The 19,712-nt window shown below is 46.6% G+C and overlaps 1 protein-coding gene across 3 annotated transcripts in view; it reads right to left on the bottom strand.

Moving 5' to 3' along the window:
• Window positions 1-18,915, bottom strand: part of ADGRE5 (adhesion G protein-coupled receptor E5) — a 97,738-nt gene extending 78,823 nt beyond the window's left edge. Inside the window, exons 1-2 of one of the 3 annotated variants that reach the window (XM_075577357.1) lie at window positions 17,377-18,915; window positions 511-570 (exon numbers count right to left, since the gene is read on the bottom strand). The gene's annotated coding sequence lies outside the window, so the exon portion shown is untranslated. The remainder of the gene's footprint in view (window positions 1-510; window positions 571-17,376) is intronic. The other 2 variants (XM_075577359.1, XM_075577358.1) reach the window with 2 other exon arrangements.
• Between the last annotated feature and the right edge of the window lie 797 nt (window positions 18,916-19,712).

Below are 19,712 nucleotides of genomic sequence, written 5' to 3'. Positions count from 1 at the left end.
ACAGACATGAGGGAGCTATGGGACATGGAGTCTGTCCCTCCCCACACAGGGTGACACAGTGACACAGACAGGAGGAAGCTATGGGACATGGAGTCTGTCCTTCCCCACACAGGGTGACACAGTGACACAGACAGGAGGGAGCTATGGGACATGGAGTCTGTCCCTCCCCACACAGGGTGACACAGTGACACAGACAGGAGGAAGCTATGGGACATGGAGTCTGTCCCTCCCACCGCAGGGTGACACAGTGACACAGATAGGAGGGAGCTATGGGACATGGAGTCTGTCCCTCCCACCTCAAGGTGACACAGTGACACAGACAGGAGGACGCTATGGGACATGCAGTCTGTCCCTCCCCCCGCAGGGTGACACAGTGACACAGACAGGAGGGAGCTATGGAACATGGAGTCTGTCCCTCCCACCGCAGGGTGACACAGTGACACAGACAGGAGGGAGCTATGGGACATGGAGTCTGTCCCTCCCACCGCAGGGTGACAGAATGACAATTACTGGTGTGTGGAGGTTGACAATCCATGTTGTCTTTTTGACTCCTCAAAGTGACAGTGAGACCTGTAACAAAAACAGAGAGGGTTAGTGTCACCTCCTGATGTGACAAGGGGAGGTACAGTATGATGCATGGGGTATCTATAAGGAAAAATATCTCTGCTATAAATACTCATTACAGGTATATAAGATGTGTATATACAGTAATCTGTCAGTACAGCTATATAGGATGTGTATATACAGTAATCTGTCAGTAGGGGTATATAGGATGTGTATATACAGTGATCTGTCAGTAGGGGTATATAGGATGTGTATATACAGTAATCTGTCAGTAGGGGTATATAGGATGTGTATATACAGTAATCTGTCAGTAGGGGTATATAGGATGTGTATATACAGTAATCTGTCAGTAGGGGTATATAGGATGTGTATATAATGTAATCTGTCAGTAGGGGTATATAGGATGTGTATACTGTATAATGTTATCTGTCAGTAGGGTATACAGGATATGTATAGTATATACAGTAATCTGTCAGTATGGGTATATAGGATGTGTATATACAGTAATCTGTCAGCGCGGGTATATGGAATGTATATCTACAGTAATCTTTCAGTAGAGTTATATATGGGATGTGTATATACAGTAATATGTCACTAAAGGTGTCACGCTAATATTATGAAGTATTAAGTATTTTAATCAATCTGGAACATCAGAGGTTAATTTTAACTTGCAAATTGCGTTAAAAATACAAGAATTGTTTTTATTGCCGGCCTCACCGCTGACCAGGCCCAGTTTTTTTTTTTAGTTCTATAGGATTGAGGGTATCTGGGTTCAACCTCTGGGTTTCCAAGTGGGGGGGGGGGGGGAGACTATAGGTACCCTGCTACTGCAAAAAATGTATGAGCGGTGAGGTGCTCTCTAGGTAGGGTTGATATACATACACAAGAACAGAAAACCTAGAAGCGAGCACTCTTAACACCAAATGTGATCATTGGAATCTTTCAAATACTTTATTACCAAAACGAATATAAAATATAGGGCTTTAAAACACAACACCAAAGATAGGTGACTATGACCGATGTGTGACAGCTATATGAGTGTTCTCGATCTAATGCTAATTGAAGTATAAGGTGTAATAACCTGATGCTAATCAAGCAAAGGGTAGGCTAATAAGCCAAATAGGCTAAAAGACTGAGGAAAAGCATGTTCCTCGCAAAGACCCGGTGGGTGATACTAGATGTATGTAGAATACTCTGAATGTGCTGTCTGAATAGGCAAACCTGATCATGGTTCCCATGAGGTAAGATAGTCAGAATGAAACCACCTATGGTGTCTGTGGCGTCCCGAATGTATTGTATTGTATGTCTTTATTTATGTAGCGCCAAAAGTGTACTCAGCGCTTCACAAAGAATACAGTACAGGGAATTTTAAAAATACAATAAGTGCAGCAAAAATCAGACAATGGGAAAGGAAATCCCTGCCCCGCAGAGCTTACAATCTAAGAGGTTTGAGGGAAAACTTGCAGAGACAGCAGGTGAGGGAATAAGTGCTGTAGATGGGTGTGCTTGGCCACAATGGGTGGTATAAGTGACTGTGGGACAATAGCCATGAGTGCCGGCTATTGGGATGCTTGATTTGTGGGGCGAGTTTTAAGGTTAATCAGTGTTAAATGAAAAGGTTAACACCATTTGCAGGGGAAGAGATGGCAAGGAGGCCGTGGGTTAGATCAGGTGTGTATGTCTGGCTGTATGAATGTAGTATGATAGCCCAGACCAAAATACTGTCACAATAATAACAGATGTGATGGTACCTGTGTTATATCAAGGGTGCTCATATCGGGATGTCACACATGCCTGATAACATGGACAATAGACTCTAGTGTACAACGATGCAGAAGGATAAGCTGGTGTAGCTGGCAAGCAAGGAACGCTCAGCGTTACTAGATAGGTCAGAGATTCTGTCAAACGAAAACGCCCGTTTGAAGAGCAGGGTGGTGTGTGCTAACGCTCTCTTTAAGAACAGACCAGTGAATGGTGCAGAGATCACATACTAAATGGATAATACCTAAAAACAAATCTATGCTATTGACTAAAGACATGCGCTAGTTCTCAGTTGAACCGGGGGTGCGGCAATCAGAAATGTCCGCTCACTGGGCAGTGTAGTACATTAATGGCGCTTGTCGGGTCAGTAACCCTAATCACAGATAATGTGAAACACACTGTATAAGCATCTGTGTGGCCGGTTCTAGTAGCAGTAAGGTGCACTGCACTAGAATCAAACACTGATCAATAATAATATATCAGAGAATTCAGGTGTGAAACGTGACACACTATTAATGCAGGAATGACACAATGATAAAAGATGGTATCATTGTACACTGTCCCCTGCATCGGCATAGATCGTGTCTTTATATCAGTGCCGATGACCATTTAGGGTGTGCTATTTTGAACCGGTCCGTGGTCAGGGTGAGCAAACCCGCTGTACAAAAGAGTCTATTAAAATGGAGGAACCGGGCTAAAGTCTCGGATAGTAGAGAGACCTTGTATGATAAGGTTCTCAACTGGGCAGTTAAATTCAAAGTCTGATGAAGAAGAAAATGTAATCCCCAGTATTGTGGCACTCAGATTTGCATGCCCTGATGAAGCATGATACGTGAAACGCGTGCGTCGGCTTAGCCAATCTTCCATACATGTGCAGATCAGTGATCGACACCGCAACTATCTGAGAACTGATACTCTGTTGCAGAGACCTGCGCCTGGGTATTATACTCATTACACTAGCACTCAGACACTATCTGTTTCTCATGGAAAAGTAGAAGTTAGGTTGTGAAGGACGGATATCTATTTCTCATGGAAAAGTAGAGGTTAAGTTGCGAAGGACGGATATCTGTTTCTCATGGAAAAGTAGAAGTTAGGTTGCGAAGGACGGATATCTGTTTCTCATGGAAAAGTAGAAGTTAGCTTGTGAAGGACGGATATCTGTTTCTCATGGAAAAGTAGAAGTCAGGTTGCGAAGGACGGATATCTGTTTACCATAGAAAAGTAGAAGTTAGCTTGTGAAGGACGGATATCTGGTTCTCATGGAAAAGTAGAAGTTAGGTTGTGAAGGACGGATATCTGGTTCTCATGGAAAAGTTGAAGTTAGGTTGGGAAGGACGGATATCTGTTTCTCATGGAAAAGTAGAAGTTAGGTGTGAAGGACGGATATCTGTTTCTCATGGAAAAGTAGAAGTTAGCTTGTGAAGGACGGATATCTGTTTCTCATGGAAAAGTAGAAGTTAGCTTGTGCAGGACGGATATCTGTTTCTCATGGAACAGTAGAAGTTAGGTGGTGAAGGACGGATATCTGTTTCTCATGGAAAAGTAGAAGTTAGCTTGTGAAGGACGGATATCTGTTTCTCATGGAACAGTAGAAGTCAGGTTGCGAAGGACGGATATCTGTTTCTCATGGAAAAGTAGAAGTTAGGTTGCGAAGGACGGATATCTGTTTCTCATGGAAAAGTAGAAGTTAGGTTGTGAAGGACGGATATCTGTTTCTCATGGAAAAGTAGAAGTTAGGTTGCGAAGGACGGATTTCTGTTTCTCACGGAAAAGTAGAAGTTAGGTTGCGAAGGACGGATATCTGTTTCTCACGGAAAAGTAGAAGTTAGGTTGTGAAGGACGGATATCTGTTTCTCATGGAAAAGTAGAAGTTAGGTTGTGAAGGACGGATATCTGTTTCTCATGGAAAAGTAGAAGTTAGGTTGTGAAGGACGGATATCTGTTTCTCATGGAAAAGTAGAAGTTAGGTTGTGAAGGACGGATTTCTGTTTCTCACGGAAAAGTAGAAGTTGGGTTGGGAAGGACGAATATCTGTTTCTCACGGAAAAGTAGAAGTTAGGTTTGAAGGACGGATATCTGTTTCTCATGGAAAAGAAGAAGTTAGGTTGTGAAGGACGCATATCTGTTTCTCATGGAAAAGTAGAAGTCAGGTTGCGAAGGATGGATATCTGTTTCTCATGGAAAAGTAGAAGTTAGCTTGTGAAGGACGGATATCTGTTTCTCATGGAAAAGTAGAAGTTAGGTTGTGAAGGACGGATATCTGTTTCTCATGGAAAAGTAGAAGTTAGCTTGTGAAGGACGGATATCTGTTTCTCATGGAAAAGTAGAAGTTAGGTGTGAAGGACGGATATCTGTTTCTCATGGAAAAGTAGAAGTTAGGTGTGAAGGACGGATATCTGTTTCTCATGGAACAGTAGAAGTTAGGTTGTGAAGGACGGATATCTGTTTCTCATGGAAAAGTAGAAGTTAGGTTGCGAAGGACAGATATCTGTTTCTCATGGAAAAGTAGAAGTTAGGTTGTGAAGGACGGATATCTGTTTCTCATGGAAAAGTAGAAGTTAGGTTTGCGAAGGACGGATATCTGTTTCTCATGGAACAGTAGACGTTAGGTTGTGAAGGACAGATATCTGTTTCTCACGGAAAAGTAGAAGTTAGCATCTCCCTGCACAGCTCTTACAGGCGATCTCCCTACACAGAGAGAGGTGCATCTCCCTGCACAGCTCTTACAGGCGATCTCCCTGCATCTTCCTCTGCATCTTCCTGTACAGCTCTTACAGGTGATCGCACTGTTTTTGGAGGGGGGGGGTTTAAACTCAAATTCTATTGGTATTTCCAAGAAGTTGGAAACGATAGAGGACAAGACGGGGCAGTTGGAGGGGATCCAAAAGGGTCCTCATACAAGAGGAAGAAAAGCAACTAGATGACTCGGGGGTCATTAATATCTCTAATATAGAGCTTTGTGATGAAGATCCCTTCTTGGTAAAGTACTTAAGTTCGCCCCAGTTTCCAACTTTAATCTTTTTGATACGGTGGTGGACTTGCATAAATTCGTCCGGAAGCTAACTCTTAACAAATTCTTCAAGAAGGGGGGTTCTCCTATATCTAAGGTTGATAATAGTGATGATGTTGGTGTACCTGATAATTTTAATGATGGTTTATATAATTCTATTACTAATGTATGCAATACTGATGCCATTGAGAACAACTTCTCATTCAAGGATTGTTGTCATTTACAGGACATGAACGAGTTGCTGCAAGAGCAGAACTCACAAATTGACCCCCAAAACTTCCTTGGAAGAAAGGCCTCTGGGTTTAAGAGGAAATCTAATTTGTATCCCACTTTTGTTAAGGGTAATGCAATTGCTACCTTTGAAAAAATGGTACAAAGAGATATATCAATTCTCGCCACAGGGTATACATTCTGTACAAGATCAAACAACCCCCTAAACAAAAATGTAACTGTGGGAGAAACTAAAACCTTGAATATTTTGAAAGCCAATAAACAATTGGTAATTAAGAATGCAGATAAGGGTGGGGCGGTGGTGGTGCAGCATAGGAGTGACTACCACAAGGAGGCTTTACGTCAACTCAGTGATACTCTCTCCTATGCTGTACTTCCCTCTGACCCCACTCTTTCCTTTATGTCTGATCTGAGAGCACTCCTTGAGGTAGGAAGTATACTGGGTGTTTTGGATGCTAATGAGACGGATTTCCTTTATAATCCCTTTCCGTCCACGACCTTGTTCCACCATCTCCCAAAGATCCATAAGACATTGGTCTCCCCTCCTGGGAGGCCTATTGTCTCTAGTATTGGATCTTTTGGAGATGGTCTGTCAAGGTACGTGCAGTCCCTAGCGAGGTCGTTCCCATTCAATGTTTTGGAGAGTGCAGATTTAATTAATCAAATCAAGGATATATCATGGAAATCGAATTATGTCTGGTTGTCTATTGATGTCACATCCCGTTGTACTATAATTGAGCATCACCTGGGGATGGCAGCGTCACAACACCTTTTGGAACTATCTGATTTATCACCTTCACAAGTCACCATTATTCTAGATTCTATTCACTTTTTGTTAACACACAATTATTTTATGTTTGATGGTGTTCACTATCTCCAGACACGTGGAACGACTATGGGTACCAGCTTTGCCCCATCCTATGCTAACTTGTTCATGGGATGGTGGGAGTCATTCCACGTGTTTGGAGATAGGAACACCTTTAGGGATCACATTATCTTTTATCAATGTTTTATTGACAACCTTATTTTTATTTGGGAGGGTGATGTCACGACACTTTTATTATTTATAGAATCACTCAATACCAATGATTATGGTCTTAAATTCACTTTCACTTATGATTATCAACATTTAAAATATTTGGATTTGTTACTTTATGTGGATCTCTCTTTAAATATTCATACGGATATTTTCCGTAAAGAGAACTCACGTAACACTTACTTAAGAGCGGATAGCTGCCACCCCAGGTCCCTCATTAAACGAATACCAAAGGGGCAATTCATGAGGGTTAAACGTAATTGTTCCCAGGATGAAGACGTTCATAGACAATCAGATGATCTGCACAATAAGTTCATTGCAAGGGGCTACAGGTCTTCTGATCTTATACAGGCACGGAGGGAGGTGGAAGAAATGGATAGGAATCAATTGTTATGTAGGAAACCAAGAAGGGCCTCAAAACCAGAGAGTCCGTTGTTCATTACTACATTCAGTCCACCGGCACAGGATATTTGACTGTTCCTAGAGAAACACTGGGACATCCTGTGCCAGGATCCTATTTTGGGGCAGGACCTACCACCAACCACTAAAATTGTATTTAGAAAGGCTAAAACCATCTCCAATTCTTTATCACCCAGTCTGTTTGTATCAGATACGAGTAAAGTTAAGCAACTAACAAAAGGGCCATATAGATGTGGCTCGTGTAAAATCTGTCATCTGATACTACCATCTAAGACTTGTGAAAGTACAGTTACTAAAGAAGTTTTTCTTATACGAAGTTTCATCAATTGCAAGTCCTCATACGTTATCTACCTAGTCACCTGCGGCTATGGTAAGCAGTACGTAGGAAGGACTACAAGAAGTCTGAAGGTACGTGTGATGGAACATGTTAGACTTATTACAAATAAGGACATTATCCATCCGGTCCCACTACAGTGTACCCCCTGCCCAAAGGGGATAGTAAATATTTGAAAGTTTGTGGAATTGAATTTATCCCTGTTCACATGAGAGGGGGCAATCAGATTAGGAGATTGGATCAGAGGGGGGCCAACTGGATCTTTATATTGAGAACTTTGGTTCCCCAAGGCCTCAACACTGATTGCTTCACCGCGATCTGTGGTCCCAGAGAAGCAAGAGTTTGCGATGGGGGGGGGGGGGGGGCGTGGCTGAGATTTTCCAGGCCTTACACGGCTGGTTCGTCCTCATTGGCTGAACCGCCTGGGGGTGTGGCCACGCCTCCGTCGCAAATACAATTTTTTTGTATTTTGCAAAAACTTGCAGTACAGCGCGGCTGCACCTTCCGTGCGGAGGTGCTTACTGGGCCCGGTCCGATTGGGGGGCGGTGCTTGTGCGCACAGTGCACGCCAAGACGTGCGCTGTGGAAGGCACTGGAGCCGTGGCCTTAAGATAATAAAAGTGTTTGATACATTAAATCGATAGCTCCATGCATATAACGGAGGTAATGACATGAAAGATAAAACCAATACTATAGTGATAATACCATTTGTCCTTTTTGGCGCCATACCCTCAAGAACTCCCCACAGAAATCCTTCATCATGCCCGATAGCTTTTCCATTTGACAGACAAATCACACATTTTTCTTCATTTTGGGAATAGATGGGACCCCAGCCTGCTTCCAAACTTTGGCTAGCTGGCACAGGGTTGCCGTGGAGATATGGGCAATCAGCTTGTTCTCTTGTCTGGACAAGTTGCTTATTGGTCTGTTTAATAAGAGGAGCCACGGGTCCATTGTAATGTTAATGTGGAGGAGTCTCTGAATCCAAGACCTCACCTTCCTCAAGAGGGTCGCTACACGAGGGCATGTCCACTCCATGTGAATAAATGAGGTCTGGTCTCCGCATCCTTTGGGACATATCGAGGGGTATCTTGGGACAAATCTGGAAATTCTAAGTGGAGTCATGTACCAGCGCGTCATCACTTTATACGCATTTTCTTTTATAGAGGTAGAAATTGAACATTTGGCCACTGCTTGGAGGATCTCATCCCATTCATCTTCCTCTAGTTCCTCCCCTAGGTCCTGCTCCCACTGAATCATATTTCTTCATGGGCCAGCAGAGGGGATCCCGCCTCTTGGCCGTAAAGAAGCAAGATGAGACCTCGAGTTCCCGTCCCCCTAAGGTACAGAGATTCAAACCTGGTAAGAGGATTACTGGGGCCCGATTTTATGTCAAATGCTTTTAGTTGCAAATAATGGAATAGTTCCTTATTTGGAATACTTCTCTCTTTTTGACAGGCTTCAAAAGATTTAGGTTTCAAATCGGGGCCCAGGTCTCTGAGTCTTGTGATCCCTGCGTCCGACCAGGCTGAGGCGCTTCTCCCCTCCATCCCCGGTTCAAATCTTTAGTTTCCAAGTACCGTAATTTCCGGACTATAAGCCGCAACTTTTTCCCCACGCTTTGAACCTCGCGGCTTAAACAATGACGCGGCTAATATATGGATTTTTCCCGCTTTCAAATTTTTTTTCTTCAAAAAAACACATTTTGTGACGTGCTCGGTTTTTTGGCGGCATGTAGCTTTCATTAGACCAATGAAATTGCCGAACGGGTTAAGGTCAAACAACTGTTTTGTTTACTGTTTAGATTAAATCGAGCGCGCTCAAACTTCCCATCATTCTGATTACGGTAGTCATTTTGTCACCCTCATCATGGCAAAGACCCGGAGAAATGCATATGATGCAGCTTTCAAGTTGAAGGCGATTGATCTGGCTGTTGGAAAAGGAACTAGAGCTGCTGCACGGGAGCTTGGTCTTAATGAGTCGATGATAAGACGTTGGAAACAGCAGCGTGAGGAATTGACTCAGTGCAAAAAGACAACTAAAGCTTTCAGAGGGAAGAAAAGCAGATGGACCGAACTAGAAAATGAGCTCGAAGACTGGGTCAACACACAGAGAGCAGACGGCCGAGGTGTTTCAACTGTGCAGATCCGACTGAAAGCCAAAACAACCGCCACCGCAATGAAGTTTGAGGATTTTAGAGGTGGACCATCGTGGTGTCTCAGATTTATGAGACGTAAAGGCCTGTCCATCAGGGTACGGACGAGTCTGTGCCAGCAGCTCCCTCCCGACTACGAGGAAAAAGTTTCAAACTTCCGCAAATTCACTGATGCAAAGATAGCGGAGCATTCCATTGGCCCGCACGACATCATAAATATGGATGATGTTCCTCTGACGTTTGACCTGCCTCTCACTCGGACTGTCAACAGGAAAGGCGAATCATCCGTCACGCTGAAAACAACTGGGCATGAAAAAACGCACTTCACCTGTGTTCTGAGCCGCACGGCATCGGGAGAAAAGCTTCCACCGATGGTGATTTTTAAATGCACGACGATGCCAAAAGAAAAATTCCCGAGAGGAATTGTTGTGAAAGTCAACAAGAAAGGATGGATGACGGAGAGCCTAATGCATGAATGGCATACGGAGTGTTACGGCAAGCGACCGGGAGGATTCTTTCACAGGAACAAGGCATTGCTCGTTTTGGACAGCATGAGGGCCCACATAACAGATTCGGTGAAAGAAGCCTTCAAGAGGACAAACTCAATTCCAGCTGTGATTCCTGGGGGCACAACAAAGTATTTGCAGCCACTCGACGTCAGTGTAAATCGTGCATTTAAGGTGGCGCTACGTGTTCAGTGGGAGGCTTGGATGACAAGTGGGGAGAAATTTCTTCACTAAAACGAGCCGCATGCGAAGAGCAACTTATGGTCAAGTCTGCCAGTGGGTCCTGACAGCGTGGAGCATTGTCAAAAAATCCACTATCATCAACGGGTTTCGAAAGGCTGGACTGCTGCGTGTTGAAGAGGGCTCAGCGGGGAGATTTGCCTCCGGATGAAAGTGACGAGAGCGACAATGAAAACGATCCAATATCGGATGAAGCAATTCTGAGGCTATTCAACTCCGACACCGAAGGAGATGACTTCAGTGGTTTCAGTGCACAGGAGGAGGAAGATAGTGACCAATGACTTTCTTGGTAGGCTACTGTTTACTGCTAATTTTTTATTTTTTGTTACAAGCCGTGTTTCGTTAAAGCCTTTTTATTTTTGTGACAAGCCGTGTTTCGTTAAAGCCTGTGTAAAGTTCATTTGTTTCAATGTACCGGTAGGCACCTGCGGCTTATAGACATGTGCGGCTTATTTATGTTCAAAACAATAAGTTTTTTAAAATTCAGTGGGTGCGGCTTATATTCAGGTGCGCTCAATAGTCTGGAAATTACGGTAATTGGGACATTAGAGAGTTAGGACTCGACAAGGAGTGTCTAGATCTAAGAGATGCCCATACTTAAAGGCTATGGGCTATTGTTGGCGAGTCTGGAACATTCCAAGATTTATTATTGGTTGGAAGCCAAATTATATGTAGAGTTTCACCGTGCGGGACAGGGATGATTCTAGCTCTATCCAACGTCTCACAGAGGGGTCAGTGTGCCAAAGGACAAGCTGGCTCAGCTGGGAAACCTTGTGAGGCTCTGCTTCTTAATTCTGGGTCTCTTTCCACCACCCCCACCCATCCCCAGATAAATCTGGTGATAAGAGCCTGGGGATTAGCAATCTCTTTCTCTATCACTGGAATCGGTAGCGTCTGGAACAGGTACAGGAGTCGAGGGAGAAGATTCATTCTTATACACTGGATTCTCCTTATCCATGAGAGATTGTGGCCGGACCATGCACCCAACTCGCCCCTGAGGGCCCCCAACACTCTAGGATAGTTTTCTCTATACAAGGACTTAGAATCCTTCGTGATGTATATTCCTAGGTATTTCATGCCCACCGGTTACCATCTGAAGTTTAGTTTTAATTATTTTACCATAACTTGTGGGAAATTTATGTTGAGGGCCTCGGACTTGCTATTATTTATTTTAAAACATAAGATTTTATTAAATGTTGCCAGGGTGGAGAAAAGGTAAGGGAGTGACGTTAACGGGTTGGAGATCGCTAGGAAGACATCATCAGCGAAGAGCGCGATCTTATATGACCTCTCTGTGCTCTTTTTATTTTAATTGTAATAACACAGTATTGAAGCAGGGGGTCTCCGGAGCTGAACCGCATTAATTTCAGGTCCGGGATACCCCCTGCTTCCCGAGGTACAGGCCCCAATATGGGGCGCCAGTATCTCCTGCAAGTTTAAATGTCCTGTGTCACGGCCCACGGGACCACGTGAAATTAATACGGTTCAACGCCGCAGATCACCTGCTTGAATACTATGTTATTCAAATTAAAACAGAGCTTCATTACCTTAGTGGCTAACTACTACGGTAATGAAGGAGTTAAATAGCACTACACGGTTAGTTGGGGTTAGATGGGGTGGGTGAAGGTTGTAGTTGCCCTAGGGTGGGTGGTTAGGCCTCCTGGAAGGGTTGTGAGTGGGGTTGTAAAAAAAAAAAAAACAATGTGTATTATTTTATTTTTTTTGCTACACAAATGAGAAAAAAGCGCTTGTAGCCTTGTTTGGCTAATAGAGTTATTGCCCATTTGTGTGTGTGGTGATTGAGGGTAGTTGTCCAGGGGAGGGTGGTTAGGCTTCCTGGGTGTGTTGCGGAATGGTTTAACCCCATTAATTACCATAGCAGTTCTACCCAGCTAAGGTAATGAAGCGGTTACTGGCCAGTAGTTTCTAGTTAAATGTAGGTGCCAATGAAGATGCGGAGGAGGACGAGAACGGCCTTCATCCTGGCAGGGGTAAGTACTATTTTTATTTACGATAGGGTGGCCGGCTATTGATTATTTTTGAATGGGCAAAAGCCAGATCTGGCTAATAGGGCTTTTGCCCATTACTATGAGTGGTGGGGTTGGGGTAGGGGGGGAGGCAGAGGGGTGGTTTGGTAGTAGGATGGCCATTGGCTGAAATGTGACTCTCTGTGCACCTGTTGAGGGCATAGATAACACCAGTGACAATCAATGGATGAAATCGCTAGTGTTTTTTTTTATATTATTATATTTAGTATTTTATTTGATTGCACTGTGCAGTATTGTATATTTGAATGGGCAAAAGTGCAAAATTAGCTATATTTGTGGTGCAAAATTAGCTATATTTGTGGCGCAAAATTAGCTATATTTGTGGTGCAAAATTAGCTATATTTGGCTAATAGGGCCTTTTCTCATTCCTGTGGGGCTGGTGGTTTGGGGGTGGTTTGTAGGGGGTCGTTGCTGCAGGATGGGCGGTGATGCCTCCCAGGTGGTTAGCTGGAGGGGTTAACCCCTACATTACCTTAGTGTAGTAACTGCTAAGGTAATGAAGGGATTAACCCCATCCTGCAACACTCCTGGGAGGCCTAAACACCCACCCTGGGCCAACTACCCCCTTCCCCTGCCCCCTCTACCCCCATCAAACCAGGTACTTCAGTTTAACCCCTTCATTACCTTAGCAGGTAGCTGGGGTGTTATTTTAATGACACAGGATAGAAGCAGAGGGGGGATTTCCCGATATTAATGCGTCTCAGCTCCGGGAATCCCCAGTAGTAAAAATAAATGACACTCCTCTGTCCGATGCAAATCGTGAATCCGATCTCGCCGGCCTTTAGCCGATATTAAGAAAACTGGCGAGTCTTTCAGCCGCTATTTTGCATCTCGAAAGCTACGTGAATAGCAGTGACTGGCAAAAAAAAAAGATAATTTCTGCATTTTTTTTCTCCAGCAAGAGTGATAACGCTTCTTTAAAAAAAGCCGTTTGTAGGCGATTTTGACATGTGATAAGGGCTTACTGGGTAGTTACATGTGCAAGACAAGTGTTAAGTAATTTATCGAAGCTACGTGAATAGGCCCCAAAGGATGTGTATATACAGGCATACCCCGCATTAACGTACGCAATGGGACCGGAGCATGTATGTAAAGCGAAAATGTACTTAAAGTGAAGCACTACCTCTTCCCCACTTATCGATGCATGTACTGTACCGCAATCATCATATATGTGCATAACTGATGTAAATAACGCATGTGTAACAGGCTCTATAGTCTCCCCGCTTGCGCACAGCTTCGGTACAGGTAGGGAGCACGGTATTGCTGTTCAGGACGTGATGACAGGCGCATGCGCGAGCTGCTGTTTGCCTATTGAGCGAGATGTACTTACTCGCGAGTGTACTTAAAGTGAGTGTCCTTAAACCGGGGTATGCCTGTACAGTGATCTGTCAGTAGGGGTATATAGGATTTGCACATACAGTGATCTGTCAGTAGGGGTATATATGATGTGTATATACAGTAATCTGTCAGTAGGGGTATATAGGATGTGTATATACAGTGAGCTGTCAGTAGGGGTATATAGGATGTGTATATACTGTAATCTGTCTGTATGGGTGTATAGGATGTGTATATACAGTAATCTGTCAGTAGAAGTATATAGGATGTGTATATACAGTAATCTGTCAGTAGGGGTATATAGGATGTGTATATACAGTAATCTGTCAGTAGAGGCATATAGGATGTGTATATACAGTGATCTGTCAGTAGGGGGTATATAGGATTTGTATATACAGTGATTTGTCAGTAGAGGCATACAGGATGTGAATATAGAGAGATCTGTCAGTAGGGGCATATAGGATGTGTATATACAGTAATCTATCAGTAGAAGTATATAGGATGTGCACATACAGTAATCTGTCAGTAGTGGTATATAGGATGTGTATATACAGTAATCTATCAGTAGGGGTATATAGGATGTGTATATACAGTGATCTGTCAGTATGGGGTATATAGGATGTGTATATACAGTAATCTGTCAGTAGGGGTATATAGGATGTGCACATACAGTAATCTGTCAGCAGAAGCATATAGATGCGGCTTGCACGTGCATGTGGATCTGCTTGCCAACATGCGTGTGTGCCAACCCTTTCTCAAGGCATTGGGGGGTTCCCAGGCCTCTCTGCTTCGCCAGCGGCCCCCTGCTTCGTGCAATCCTCCTGCCCGCAGACAGCGCTGGGTGTTCGGGGGAAATGACTAAGTATAGGTTGCACAACTAGCAGCGCAACAGTCTTCTGCCAACGGAGAGAGATTGTATCTGTTCCTGTGTCCATGTTGCAGATACAATATACTGTATGTTCCCATAAAGAGGGCTATCTAGGAACAAAACCGGGCCTGAGCACAGCATTATAAACACAGAGGCTGCCGATCCCTATCTGTCTCATTCTGATTTCATGAGATGTTTGTAGCACCAGCAGTGACGGGTCTTACTGACCTGTACATGATCGCCAGCTACCTACAGCGGTTACATTGAATCTAATTGACTTCAATCCTGCTGAATACTGTCTAAACCAAGGGTGCGCAATCTCCCCCCCCCCCCCGCCCTGTGCCCCTCTGCTAGCTCTCCCCCCCTCCTTGTGCCCCCCCCCCTCCCCCCTCCATACCTTGGCTCCGGCGTTCTGACGTTACAACGCAGGGTCACATGACACCGTTAAATGACGCCATGGCCGCCTGAGCCAAAGTCAGTGAAGTTATGGAGGCCATCGCCGCTCCCCTGGCATTTAATTTAAGAAGAGCAACTGTAACTGCCACGCCCCCCCCCCCCCCCCGCAGAGAGTCTCGCGTCCCACCTCCCCCCCAGTTTGCACACCCCTGGTCTAAACAACAGCTGTTCTAAGTCAATTGGTTACATTTTATACGGCTACATTCTCTCTCTACTCCTGTGGTATCCAACCTTTTTTTGGTTAAGGAACCCCAAGTGAAATTCTGAGGAACCCCCCAACCCTCTCTAATAGCGCGTCTGAGATCAGATGCATTGTAAGGAACCCCAACCCTCTCTAATAGCGCGTCTGAGATCAGATGTATTGTAAGGAACCCCAACCCTCTCTAATAGCGCGTATGAGATCAGATGCATTGTAAGGAACCCCAACCCTCTCTAATAGCGCGTATGAGATCAGATGCATTGTAAGGAACCCCAACCCTCTCTAATAGCGCGTATGAGATCAGATGCATTGTAAGGAACCCCAACCCTCTCTAATAGCGCGTCTGAGATCAGATGCATTGTAAGGAACCCCAACCCTCTCTAATAGCGCGTCTGAGATCAGAGACATTGTAAGAAACCCCAACCCTCTCTAATAGCGCGTCTGAGATCAGAGACATTGTAAGGAACCCCAACCCTCTCTAATAGCGTCCGCGATCAGATGCATTGTAAGGAACCCCAACCCTCTCTAATAGCGTCCGCGATCAGATGCATTGTAAGGAACCCCAACTCTCTCTAATAGCGCGTCTGAGATCAGATGCATTGTAAGGAACCCCAACCCTCTCTAATAGCGCGTCTGAGATCAGATGCATTGTAAGGAACCCCAACCCTCTCTAATAGCGCGTCTGAGATCAGATACATTGTAAGGAACCCCAACCCTCTCTAATAGCGCGTCTGAGATCAGAGACATTGTAAGAAACCCCAACCCTCTCTAATAGCGCGTCTGAGATCAGAGACATTGTAAGGAACCCCCAACCCTCTCTAATAGCGCGTCTGAGATCAGATGCATTGTAAGGAACCCAAACCCTCTCTAATAGTGTGTCTGAGATCAGATGCATTGTAAGGAACCCCAACCCTCTCTAATAGCGCGTCTGAGATCAGATGCATTGTAAGGAACCCCAACCCTCTCTAATAGCGCGCCTGAGATCAGATACATTGTAAGGAACCCAAACCCTCTCTAATAGCGCGTCTGAGATCAGATGCATTGTAAGGAACCCCAACCCTCTCTAATAGCGCGTCTGAGATCAGATGCATTGTAAGGAACCCGAACCCTCTCTAATAGCGCGTCTGAGATCAGATGCATTGTAAGGAACCCCAACCCTCTCTAATAGCGCGTCTGAGATCAGATACATTGTAAGGAACCCAAACCCTCTCTAATAGCGCGTCTGAGATCAGATGCATTGTAAGGAACCCCAACCCTCTCTAATAGCGCGTCTGAGATCAGATGTATTGTAAATTCTTCTATACAGTATACAATGACCAGAAAATTACAGGGAACCCTTTAGGGAGGCCCAGGGGAACCCTGGTTAAAAAAAACCTTCAGTAGGGGTATGTATGATGTGTATATACAGTAATCTGTTAGTAGGGGTATATATGATGTGTATATACTGTAATCTGTCAGTACGGGTATATAGTTGGTGTATATATATAGTAATCTGTCAGTACGGTTATATAGGATGTGTATATACAGTGATCTGTCAGTAGGGGTATATAGGATGTGTATATACAGTGATCTGCCAGTAGGGGTATATAGGATGTATATATACAGTAATCTGTCAGTAGAGTTATGTAGGATGTATATATGTCTATATCTATATGATCTGTATATAGAATGTGTGTATACAGTAATCTGTCAGTAGAGTTATGTAGGATGTGTGTATATATAGGATCTGTATATAGAATGTGTATGTACAGAGTGGACGTCACCCCCTCCCCCCCCCCACACACAATTTCCTGTTATAAGAGGAATCTCTGACCACTGTGGAAACCAAATCCTGCCACTGGCCGCAGAGCATCACACAACTAACCCGGTCCTTTTAGAGTTCAGCAGAGTGTTGCACCATTAACGCCTGCTCTGCCAGTAACCACGCAGAGCATCACTCCATTAACTCTTCCCCTGTCAAGAGATCTGCAGTGTCGCACCAGTAACCCCTTCCCTGTCAGAGACCTGCAGAGCATCACTCCATTAACTCTTCCCCTGCTTGAGACTGCAGAGCATCCTTCCATTAACTCTTCCCCTGCTCGAGACCTGCAGAGCATCTCTCCACTAACTCTTCCCCCACTCGAGACCTGCAGAGCATCGCTCTGCTAACCCCTCTCCTGGCAGAGACCTGCAGAGCATCGCTCCCCCGCTATCAGACACACACAGAGTGTTACCGAGTATCAGCAGCAAGAGATCGCAGCATATCCGGTCCATTTCACAGCAAAACCCGGTGCCCTCTCTCACTCCCTGTGCCCACTCTCTCTCCCTGTGCCCACTCTCACTCCCTGTGCCCACTCTCACTCCCTGTGCCCACTCTCTCCCTTTGCCCACTCACTCCCTGTGCCCACTCTCACTCCCTGTGCCCACTCTCTCTCCCTGTGCCCACTCTCTCTCCCTGTGCCCACCCTCACTCCCTGTGCCCACTCTCTCTCCCTGTGCCCACTCACTCCCTGTGCCCACTCACTCCCTGTGCCCACTCTCACTCCCTGTGCCCACTCTCTCTCCCTGTGCCCACTCTCACTCCCTGTGCCCACTCTCACTCCCTGTGCCCACTCTCTCCCTTTGCCCACTCACTCCCTGTGCCCACTCTCACTCCCTGTGCCCACTCTCTCTCCCTGTGCCCACTCTCTCTCCCTGTGCCCACTCTCACTCCCTGTGCCCACTCTCTCTCCCTGTGCCCACTCACTCCCTGTGCCCACTCACTCCCTGTGCCCACTCTCACTCCCTGTGCCCACTCTCCCTCCCTGTGCCCACTCTCACTCTGTGCCCACTCTCACTTCCTGTGCCAACTCACTCCCTGTGCCCACTCTCACTCCCTGTGCCCACTCTCACTCCCTGTGCCCACTCTCACCCACTCTCTCCCTGTGCCCACTAACTCCCTTTGCCCTCCTTGTACCTACTCTCACTCCCTGTGCCCACTCTCAATCCCTGTGTCTACTCTCACTCCATGCCAACTCTGAATCTCTGTGCCCACTCTCACTCCCTGTGCCTGCTCTCACTCCGTGCCCACTCCCTGTGCCCGCTCTCACTCCGTGCCCACTCCCTGTGCCCACTCTCACTCCCTGTGTCTACTCTCACTCCCTGTGCCCACTCTCACTCCCTGTGCCCACTCTCAGTCCCTGTGCCCACTCTCACTCCATGTGCCCACTCTCACTCCCTGTGCACACTCTCACTCCCTGTGCACACTCTCACTCCCTGTGCCCACTCTCTCCCTGTGCACACTCTCACTCCCTGTGCCCACTCTCACTCCCTGTGCCCACTCTCTCTCCCTGTGCCCACTCTCTCTCCCTGTGCCCACTCACGCTCCCTGTGCCCACTCTCACTCCGTGTCCTCTCTCGCTTCCTGTGCCCTCTCGCTTCCTGTGCCCACTCTCACTCCCTGTGCCCACTCCCACTCCCTGTGGCCGCTCTCAATCCGTGTGTCCACTCTCACTCCCTGTGCCCACTCACTCCCTGTGCCCACTCTCACTGTGCCCACTTAATCCCTGTCTCCTTTGGGCCTTGCCCATTCTTACTCCTTGTTCCCACTGTGCTGTGTCCCCTCTCTCACTGTGCCCCCTATACTGGGCCGCCTTATACACCCTGTACTGTCCCCTCTATATATATCATGTGCCCCTTGTGCTGTGCCCCCTTTAAGACTCTATGCTGTCTCCCCCTTAACACCCTGTGCTGTGCCCCCTCACACCCTGTGCCTTGCCCCCTCACACCCTGTGCTGTGCCCCCTCACACCCTGTGCCCGTGCTGTGCCCCCTCACACCCCGTGCCCCTGTGCTGTGCCCCCTCACACCCTGTGCCCGTGCTGTGCCCCCTCACACCCTGTGCCCCTGTGCTGTGCCCCCTCACACCCTGTGGTGTGCCCCTTCACACCCTGTGCCCCTGTGCTGTGCCCCCTCACACCCTGTGCCCATGTGCTGTGCCCCCTCACACCCTGTGCCTTGCCCCCTCACACCCTGTGCCCGTGCTGTGCCCCCTCACACCCCGTGCCCCTGTGCTGTGCCCTCTCACACCCTGTGCTGTGCCTCTTCACACCCTGTGCCCCTGTGCTGTGCCCCCTCACACCCTGTGCTGTGCCTCTTCACACCCCGTGCCCCTGTGCTGTGCCCCCTCACACCCTGTGCTGTGCCCCCTCACACCCTGTGCTCTGCCCCCTCACACCCTGTGCCCCTGTGCTGTGCCCCCTCACACCCTGTGCTGTGCCCCCTCACACCCTCTGTCCCTGTGCTGTTCTCTCTGTCCCTGTGCTGTTCTCTCTGTCCCTGTGCTGTTCTCTCTGTTCCTGTGCTGTGCCCCCTCACACCCTCTGTCCCTGTGCTGTTCTCTCTGTCCCTGTGCTGTTCTCTCTGTTCCTGTGCTGTGCCCCCTCACACCCTCTGTCCCTGTGCTGTTCTCTCTGTGCCGCTGTCCCTGTGCTGTTCTCTCTCTGTCCCCTGTCCTCTGTCCCCTGCTGTTCTCTCTGTGCCGCTGTGCCGCTGTGGGGAAGTCACTGTTATTAGGGGGTGTGAGAGTGAGT

Source organism: Ascaphus truei, chromosome 20 (genome assembly GCF_040206685.1).
Source record: "Ascaphus truei isolate aAscTru1 chromosome 20, aAscTru1.hap1, whole genome shotgun sequence".
Classification (NCBI taxonomy): Eukaryota; Metazoa; Chordata; class Amphibia; order Anura; family Ascaphidae; genus Ascaphus; species Ascaphus truei.
This window is presented reverse-complemented; position numbering and strand designations above follow the sequence as displayed.